We start from the raw sequence: 9,584 nt of genomic DNA, 5'->3' as shown, positions 1-9,584 counted from the left end.
CCCATGTCAGCATTAGCTCTGCTCACAGCCTGGCTGCAGCTCCCATGTCAGCATTGGCTCTGCTCACAGCCTGGCTGCAGCTCCCATGCTCCCATGTCAGCATTGGCTCTGCTCACAGCCTGGCTGCAGCTCCCATGTCAGCATTGGCTCTGCTCACAGCCTGGCTGCAGCTCCCATGTCAGCATTGGCTCTGCTCACAGCCTGGCTGCAGCTCCCATGTCAGCATTGGATCTGCTCACAGCCTGGCTGCAGCTCCCATGTCAACATTAGCTCTGCTCACAGCCTGGTTGCAGCTCCCATGTCAGCATTGGCTCTGCTCACAGCCTGGCTGCAGCTCCCATGTCAGCATTGGCTCTGCTCACAGCCTGGCTGCAGCTCCCATGTCAGCATTGGCTCTGCTCACAGCCTGGTTGCAGCTCCCATGTCAGCATTGGCTCTGCTCACAGCCTGGTTGCAGCTCCCATGTCAGCATTGGCTCTGCTCACAGCCTGGTTGCAGCTCCCATGCTCCCATGTCAGCATTGGCTCTGCTCACAGCCTGGCTGCAGCTCCCATGTCAGCATTGGCTCTGCTCACAGCCTGACTGCAGCTCCCATGCTCCCATGTCAGCATTGGCTCTGCTCACAGCCTGACTGCAGCTCCCATGCTCCCATGTCAGCATTGGATCTGCTCACAGCCTGGCTGCAGCTCCCATGTCAGCATTGGCTCTACTCACAGCCTGGCTGCAGCTCCCATGTCAGCATTGGATCTGCTCACAGCCTGGCTGCAGCTCCCATGCTCCCATGTCAGCATTGGCTCTGCTCACAGCCTGGCTGCAGCTCCCATGTCAGCATTGGCTCTGCTCACAGCCTGGCTGCAGCTCCCATGTCAGCATTGGCTCTGCTCACAGCCTGGCTGCAGCTCCCATGTCAGCATTGGATCTGCTCACAGCCTGGCTGCAGCTCCCATGTCAGCATTGGATCTGCTCACAGCCTGGCTGCAGCTCCCATGTCAGCATTGGCTCTGCTCACAGCCTGGCTGCAGCTCCCATGTCAGCATTGGATCTGCTCACAGCCTGACTGCAGCTCCCATGTCAGCATTAGCTCTGCTCACAGCCTGGCTGCAGCTCCCATGCTCCCATGTCAGCATTGGCTCTGCTCACAGCCTGGCTGCAGCTCCCATGTCAGCATTGGCTCTGCTCACAGCCTGGCTGCAGCTCCCATGCTCCCATGTCAGCATTGGCTCTGCTCACAGCCTGGCTGCAGCTCCCATGTCAGCATTGGATCTGCTCACAGCCTGGCTGCAGCTCCCATGTCAGCATTGGCTCTACTCACAGCCTGGCTGCAGCTCCCATGTCAGCATTGGATCTGCTCACAGCCTGGCTGCAGCTCCCATGCTCCCATGTCAGCATTGGCTCTGCTCACAGCCTGGCTGCAGCTCCCATGTCAGCATTGGCTCTGCTCACAGCCTGGCTGCAGCTCCCATGTCAGCATTGGCTCTGCTCACAGCCTGGCTGCAGCTCCCATGTCAGCATTGGATCTGCTCACAGCCTGGCTGCAGCTCCCATGTCAGCATTGGATCTGCTCACAGCCTGGCTGCAGCTCCCATGTCAGCATTGGCTCTGCTCACAGCCTGGCTGCAGCTCCCATGTCAGCATTGGATCTGCTCACAGCCTGACTGCAGCTCCCATGTCAGCATTAGCTCTGCTCACAGCCTGGCTGCAGCTCCCATGCTCCCATGTCAGCATTGGCTCTGCTCACAGCCTGGCTGCAGCTCCCATGTCAGCATTGGCTCTGCTCACAGCCTGGCTGCAGCTCCCATGCTCCCATGTCAGCATTGGCTCTGCTCACAGCCTGGCTGCAGCTCCCATGTCAGCATTGGATCTGCTCACAGCCTGGCTGCAGCTCCCATGTCAGCATTGGCTCTGCTCACAGCCTGGCTGCAGCTCCCATGTCAGCATTGGATCTGCTCACAGCCTGGCTGCAGCTCCCATGTCAGCATTGGATCTGCTCACAGCCTGGCTGCAGCTCCCATGTCAGCATTGGCTCTGCTCACAGCCTGGCTGCAGCTCCCATGTCAGCATTGGATCTGCTCACAGCCTGGCTGCAGCTCCCATGTCAGCATTGGCTCTGCTCACAGCCTGGCTGCAGAGGCAGGGCAGGACCATGGTGGGGGTGTGTTTCCAGAAGCCAGGTGCTTTAGGAGCTCCAGTGCATGGGTTTCATTTCCAGCAAGCTCTGCAGCTGGGTCTTGCCTTGGGCTCTGGCTGCTCCCTGGTGCTGTGGGAGCTCACGCTGCGCTCTTTCCCCCCTCAGCTCCTCCCTTTCTCCCCCTCTGCACTGTGACTTCATTTTCTTGAAGCTCCTGGAAGCTTTTCATATTTCTGTCCCTTGTCTCAGATTTCATTTTAAACTGGGCAACTCTAGAACTGAGCAGAGGAGGACAGCCAGCCATGGGCACACACACTGTGACCACACACACCCTGCTTTCAGAGGAGAGCAACACCGCAACCACGAGACACATTTGAGCTGTTGAGGTATAGGAAAACTTCCAGTTGTGCCATACCTTGCTTTGCTTTTTCAGAGTTCTTTGAGGTGGCTGTTGAGAAGTGTTGTCCATTTATTTATTTGTTTCCTTATTTATGGATTAAATGCTCTTTTGCATCCCAGTGGGAACTGCCAAAGCTGGTGCCGACGTGAAACGTGTTCTCGCTGTGACTCGCTCGTCTCTCTTTGCTGAGCTGCACTTGAGGGGGGGCAAAAGAGCAGCTGTGAATCAAAAAATGGTTTTTTAACTGGGACTGACTGGCACAGAGAAGGTGGGAAATGGGAGGAGAGACGTGGGAGTGCAGGCAGAGCTGCCAGGCAGCCGAGCTTGGAGTGCTATCAAAGTCGTTGCCTACGCCCACGTGCCCGTCTGAGCCCATGAGAAATATTTGATCGGTGTTTTGGGTGAATGTGCAGTTTGTTTCTTACAGCTACAGGCTTGGAAGGGCTCAGTTTTGGCTCTCTGGTAAATTTGTGGCCTTTGATGTGGATTTTTCTCTTGATCCTAGGGCTGAGCTGAGCTCAGACCTCAGTGTGGGGTCCTGTGCAGGGTCTCTGCTCCTCTCCTACTGCAGGATGTTCCCCTTCCCCTCTCTGTGTGGTGACAGGTGACCTCTCCTGGGTTCCTCTTTGCCTTTATAAGCTGTTTTGGTTGAGCCAGAAGTGCTCTGGGTTACTCTGGAGTCCCACCTTTCTGCTACCTGTACTCATTTTCCTCCCTGGCACCAGGGTTGAGAGCCAAGTGGCTCCCACTGCCAAACCTCCTTGTGTCCTTGTCCCTGTTGTGTTCTGTTATGGTCAGTGAGTCTCAGGTGCAAGAGGACAGAGCCTGATCACTCAGCCACAACCTGCTTCTGAGGCCCAGAAACCTGATTGCCAGATCTTTGAAGCTGAGCCTGTTTGGATTTGGTGCTGTGATGTATTGAACCAAGACCCTTTGGGGAGCAAGGACGTGTGCCATGCAGCCCAGGAAGGGTGACAGGGTCAGGACTGCCATGCCTGTGTTGGCAGGACATGGATTTCTTGCTTTGCTATTGCTCTGTAAGTTCAAAGTGCATAAAATCACTGTGGGTTTTATTTGTTTGAGGGGTTTTCTTTTTGTATGTCCTTGTCTTCCATTCTTTTCCCCACCCCAGCCTTTGTGTGACCTGTGACTCGAAGGAAACCCAAGTGGTAGATTTTTATCTGTACACCAAATGACTTTAGTCAAAGGGAAGGGGCAAAAAGACAAAGAATAGATCCCCCTAAACCTAACTCTCATTTAGGGAAGTGAGAGAAGAAATGATATATATAGATATATTTAAAAGTTGACCATGGTAAGCTTTAAATGAATCATTTACATAACAGATCTGTGTCACCCTCTGGGGCAGCAGCAGCTGCTCCCACGTGGCAGCACAGGGCAATGCTTTGTATGAACCTGCCCTGCCAATGCCTGAGCTGAGAAATGCAAAACACTTCTTAGCCTGTTCCCTGAGAAAGGGAAGAAAGGATCAACTGGTTTTTATTTACCTGCAGGAAAAGGTGAGGGCCCTTTCAACCCTGTGTGGGAGGTCTGCAGGCTGTTAAATGCCAGGGAAGGTGCTGTTGGGTGGCAGCTTGTGTGTTGGGAGAAGGCAGGTGAGGCCTGGGGCTGCTGCTGGGGTGCTCCCTGGGGCCAGCAGCCTGGCTGTGTGGCTCTGGGGGGTGGGTTGGGGCTGGTGTGAGGGTCTGTAGGTACTGTGATCAGCAGGGATCAGGGAGGGCACAACCTGTGCTGGTGGTTCCTCATGAGCCCTGGCTGCAGATTCATTCAGGCAGCTCTAAATCAGCTTTGCTTTGGGAGAGCTGCCTTTGACCTTGTGCACTTCTGACTGCCACGTCCTCCTGATAAACTGGATTGTCCCACATCTGCCTCCCTTTCCTCTTGGGTGAATCTGATGCTCCCAAAGACACTGCGTGTGTCACAGTGCACTGTGTGATCAGAGTGACAAGGAGACTGCTGAGCAGTGCTGTGTGCTCACAGAGCAAACCCATGGAATCCCAGCATGGGGGGGCTGGAAGGGCCCTGCAGAGCCCATCCAGCCCCAGCCCCTGCTCAAGCAGGTTCCCCTGGCTCAGGGGGCACAGGAATGTGTCCAGGTGGGGTTGGAAACCTCCTGAGAAGGAGCCTCCACACCCTCCCTGGGCAGCCTGGGCCAGGGCTCCCTCCCCTCAGCACCAAAGGACTTGCTCCTTGTGTTTAAAGGGAACTCTTTGTGTTCCAGCTGATGTCCATCAGCTCTTGTCCTGGCACTGGGCACTACAGAGAAAAATGTGTCCCCATCCTCCTGACACCCACCCTTTAGATGTTGCTGAGTGTTGCTGAGCTCCCCACTCAGTCTCTCCTCCAGGCTGAACAGCCCCAGGTCCCACAGCCTTTCCTCACAAGGAAGATGTTCCATCCCCTCAGCATCTTGCTGGCCCTGCACTGGCCTCTCTCCAGCAGTTCCCTGTCCCTCTGCAGCTGGGGAGCCCAGAGCTGGCCCCAGGACTCCAGATGAGGCCTCAGCAGCTATGGCAGAGCAGAGGGGGAGCAGAACCTCCCTGCCCCTGCTGCCCACACTCTCTTGCTGCCCCCAGGCTGCCACTGGCCTTGCCCACGAGGCCACATTGCTGCTCATGGGCAGTTTGTTACCAACCAGCACTCCCAGCTCTCTCCCCACTAAGCTGTTCCCTGACAATATCCCCCTTCTCACTTATAGCAGAGGGTGCTGCACCCATTCAAAGAAGGAGAATAATCTCCTTCAGCCTAAAGCTGAGGACACAAGGAACTGCTGCTCTCTGCAGCTGCTGCTTCTGGCCCAGGGACGTGGTGTGGCCTCAGCTCCATCCTGCAGCAGGTCCCACCATCTCCTCCACGGGCTGGGGAGCAGAGCTGCTGCCTCAGTCGCTGTGGTGAGCTCCCCACAAAGCTTCAGGAGTGAAAAGCCCTTCCCAGCCCTTTGTTTGCAGTGGGGTTGTTGCATGTTGAAGCAAGGACAGGAGAATCAGCAGGGAGCCAGTGACCACTGCTGGCTTTCAGGGGCCGTGTGGGCTCCACATCCCAGGGACTGTCTCACTTGCTTTGCTTTGCTGGCAAAACTTGACCCGAGCACTAAGTAGCAGGGAGCGTTTTAGAGCTTGTTCATCACCCATCAGTGGCTGTGGGGAAGGGGAGGGAAGCTCAGGGTTGGGCAGAGGTCGAGGTCCTGGGGCACAGGGAGCACTGGGTCGGATTTCGGTGTCGCAGCTTCCTCTAGTGGCCACGTGTGAAACGGTTTCGGAGTCTCTGCATCGAGCAGAACCAGAGAATCCCTCAATGGGGTGGGCATGGCCCTGCAGGGCTCATCCTGCCCAGCTGGCAGCGGCTCAGAAAGTGCCCGTTGCTGCTGGCGTTGTGCAGTTGGAGCAGCTCTTGCTGGTGCTGGAGGGTCTGACTGGTCCTTTCAGCCCCTTTGCAAAGAGTCCTTTCAGCCTGGTTCTGCAAAGCTCTTGAGTGGTGCTGTTCAGCCCCAGGGCAGGTTTGTGGAGCTGCCACTGGGGACTTCAGCATCTTCACTGCTCTCCTTCCTCTGCTTGTGAGATGGAAGTTCAAGGCATGGCTTGGGAAAGCAGCCCCGTGCTCTGCAGAGAGAACTTGAGGCTCTCTGACCTTTGTAAGTGGATCTTGTTTGAGTTTGCAGTTAATCAATCAGACTTCTTCCCCCTGACATTTCTTCCCTGCTGAATGCATCAATAGCTCTTTTACCTTTCCTCTCCCCAAGAACCTGTGGGTAGGAGCAGAGCTTCTCCCAGCACTCACTTGCCTTTTATCCTGGGAGAGGGCTCTGTGATTTGTTTTTCCTTTTAACCCATTTCATGTGCCTGCTTTTCCCTCAGGGGGGAAGGTGAGAACCTCTGTGAGCTGTAGCTGCCTTACAGGGCAAAGAAAGGGCTGGGTTGGGAGGGTTAAAGGATCAATATTCCTGCAAAGACACCTGACTGTGTCATTACTGAAGGGTTTATCACCTAAGCCATGCTGTTCACAGGGAGGAAAACCCAAGCAGGGGTGGTTGTTCCAGCTGTGTGTTCTCTCTTCCCTCTGTCCTCCTGTGTGATGCTGCTCAGCCCTCCTGGGTGGTGGGAGCATCAGTTAGCAAATGCTTGTCAATGGCTACATTGCCTACACCCAGCTCCAGGGAAGGCTGCCATCAGTCCTGCTGGGAAGTTTGACTTTCCCCCAAACTTGGCTTGTCTTGAAATGCCATGAACAGGTAGCAGAACTGGTTTAGGTTCCTGTTACTGAACAGGACCAAAGGTGAGTGCATGAGTGGAAATCCTGAGAGCTTTGAAGCTGGCAGTCACAGCCCAGGGGATGGAAAGGGCTGAATGCAAAGGAGGGATCTCATTTGTTCTGCTGCCATAAGTGAGTGTGATTTTCAGAGTGGAAAGGCCCAGGTGCATCTGTGTTATCTCAAGCTCTCCTCCCATGTGATCCTCCCTGTTGTTACTTGTACTGATGTCTTTGTTACTGAACATTCCCACTATGGCAGAAGAATGAAGGTGCTTTGGGGCTGTGGCCAGCAGGGATTTGGTTGCTCTGACCAAAGGGGTTGATTCTGCTGTGTAATTGCTTCTTTGGGTGCTGTCTATGGATCTCTGTTCAGTCCCTGTCTGTATCTCAGTCAGGTGTAACCTTCCAGGTGAAGAACAGCAGCAGTGCTGTGAGCTGAGGGGTGCTCATGTCCTGCATCCATGTGCACTATGAATGTATGCAGAATAAATGGAATCTGATGATTAGCTGGTGGTCCTGTCTTTTGTGTGTGTGCTGCAGAGACACAGCTGTCACGTTCCCAAGTGAACTTCACTTCTTTAATGTAAGAGTCAAAGCCAAGCCAACAATCCCCAGTTGTCCTCATGCAATTCAAACTGGACTTTTTCCAACCTTTGTTGTTTTCCAGGTCTCCCCATCCCTGAAGGAATGATGTCTGTGCCCTTATGGGTTCTACCTGCAGCAGTGCTTGCTGTCTTCCATCTGGCTAATCTCACTGCAACAGGCTTAAAGGAACAAAAGAGAGAAACATGCACACAGACACCTTTCCTTCTCTACTGACTGGTGACCTGGGGGATATCCCTGCAGGACAACTCCACTGGCTGCTTGTTTGAGCTGGAAGCTGAACTCACAGAAGTGTTTGGATGAGGTCCTCTGGCCTGTGTCATCATGGAATCAGAGAATGGTAGGGGTTGGAAGGGACCTCCAAAGGTATCTAGTCCAACCCCCCTGCTAAAGCAGGACCACCTAGTGACACAGGAGGTGAGGCTCTGCAGCCACAGGCTCTTTCATGGTGACTCTTTGGGGCAGAGCCATCACTGACAGCTGGTCATGGGAGTGTAGATCAGATTTCCACTGAGGTGAGCACCAGGAGGAAATCACGAAGCTGATGTGGAAATGGATGTGTTGGGAATGTTGGCTGACCACAGCAAGAATGTTCATGGTCACTGGAGTACTTTCCCTTTCAGATGAGCTGTTCCCATCAAGGGCAGCTTGGGGAAACAGTTTGGAGTGGTGCAATTTGAGGTTTGTTCATGTCAAACAATGTGGCTTTGCTGCTCTTGGCTGTGCTGATCTGCTCTGGGCATCAGCCCTGCCCAGGGCTTCTCTGCTGTCACTCTGCAGAGTTGAGTTGATTGTTTTTCCAAGTGCTGCATTGACCATGCAGTGATGTACAGGGTTGAATTCCCCCTTAAAACTCTTCCCTGGCAGGAATTGGCCTATGAGCAGCTCCTGGAGCTGTTTGTCCCACCCAAACACTAGTGTTTCTTTCCTTCAGGGTCATTCCATGGCTTTCTAAAAGAAAAGAGAGAAGAACTGGAAGGGAAACAGAGAAGATAACACAACTGGTGATAAACCTGTGCTGTTATTTCCATCCCATCCCATCCCAGGAAAGCACAATGTGAAACATTGCATTTCTCTTTCTAGGAAGACTTTGAGCAGCTTGACCAGAGCATGGCCTTTGCCACTGGTGTTGGAGTTTCCAAGGCAGCCACAGAATCACAAGGGCTGGAAGGGACCTGCAGAGCTCATCCAGTGCAACCCCCCTGCCACAGCAGCACCACCCAGAGCAGGGCACACAGGGACTCATCCAGCTGGGGTTGGGATGTCTCCAGAGAAGGAGCCTCCACAGCCCATCTGGGCAGCCTGACTGAGGAAAATTCCTTGTGATGAGTGCATTGCTACACTTCAGGTGCCTGTGTGGGTGCTGATACAGGGAGGTGGGAACCAGTTTGAGGTGTCTTAAGGAGGTGAGAACTGTTTTGGGGTGTCTAAGGAGGTGATGTAGCTGAACCTGAGCAGGGTGACTGGGGAGAATCTTGTCACAAACTGAAGTGGTTGATCCTCACCCCAGGTTTGGGATGTTAAATGTCAGATCTAGAGCCCAGTGATTTATTTCAGGAGCCATGGATGGAAGCTGTTCATCTGTGCACCACAATCTCTGTTTTGGAAATAAGATGCCAGGAGCAGCTTGTGCAGCACTGAGGGAAGGATCAGTGTGTTTGTGTGTGGGTCATAAACACAGCTGCTTCAAATGTCCCCATGCCACACAGCTCCCACCAACAGCTTCTCTTGGCTGGAGAGCCCAAGGACAGAGCAGTTTTGTGCTCCAGGCAAAGTGTGCACCACTGTTTTAAATGAATCACATAGAGCCAGACTGTTTTAGTGGTCAAGGGGGAGAGCATTAACTCAGATGAGATTTGGCACCTTCAAGGGAAGGTTTTAGCTGATGTGGAATGGGCTGCAATGACCAGGGGAAACTCTTGGCAGCCCCCTGGTCATGTTCATCAAGTTCTTTGCTGCCATTTGTTGAGGTAAATAGTAATAGTTTGTGTCTGGGATAGAGGTGCAAGAACTGGGGTGAGAAGTTGTCCTGGAGCTGTGAGCAGGCACTTCCCTGTGGTTTTGCCCTGGGTAAAGCAGAGCTTAGAGCAGAGTAGAAAATTCAGGGCCATGGCAATGTCTTTGAAGAGGTTTCTGTCCCCTGAGGGCTCTGGGAGAGGTGTCTGCAGGCAGGAGAGCTCTTTGGTC

At 53.8% G+C, this 9,584-nt stretch overlaps 1 long non-coding RNA gene across 2 annotated transcripts; it reads left to right on the top strand.

The window, feature by feature from the left end:
- The first annotated feature begins 2,041 nt into the window (after window positions 1–2,041).
- LOC133627563 (uncharacterized) lies at window positions 2,042–8,604 on the top strand. 2 transcript variants are annotated; one of them, XR_009820296.1, is made up of 4 exons: window positions 2,042–2,514; window positions 7,462–8,078; window positions 8,332–8,401; window positions 8,481–8,604. It is a non-coding gene; the product is annotated as an uncharacterized LOC133627563 (long non-coding RNA). The 2 variants fall into 2 exon arrangements; XR_009820295.1 differs by having other exon boundaries at window positions 8,332–8,604.
- Window positions 8,605–9,584: the final 980 nt, after the last annotated feature.

The sequence above is a fragment of the Colius striatus genome, chromosome 22 (genome assembly GCF_028858725.1).
Source record: "Colius striatus isolate bColStr4 chromosome 22, bColStr4.1.hap1, whole genome shotgun sequence".
Taxonomy (NCBI): domain Eukaryota; kingdom Metazoa; phylum Chordata; class Aves; order Coliiformes; family Coliidae; genus Colius; species Colius striatus.
The sequence above is the reverse complement of the archived record's forward strand: the minus strand, read 5'-3'. Positions and strand labels throughout refer to the sequence as shown.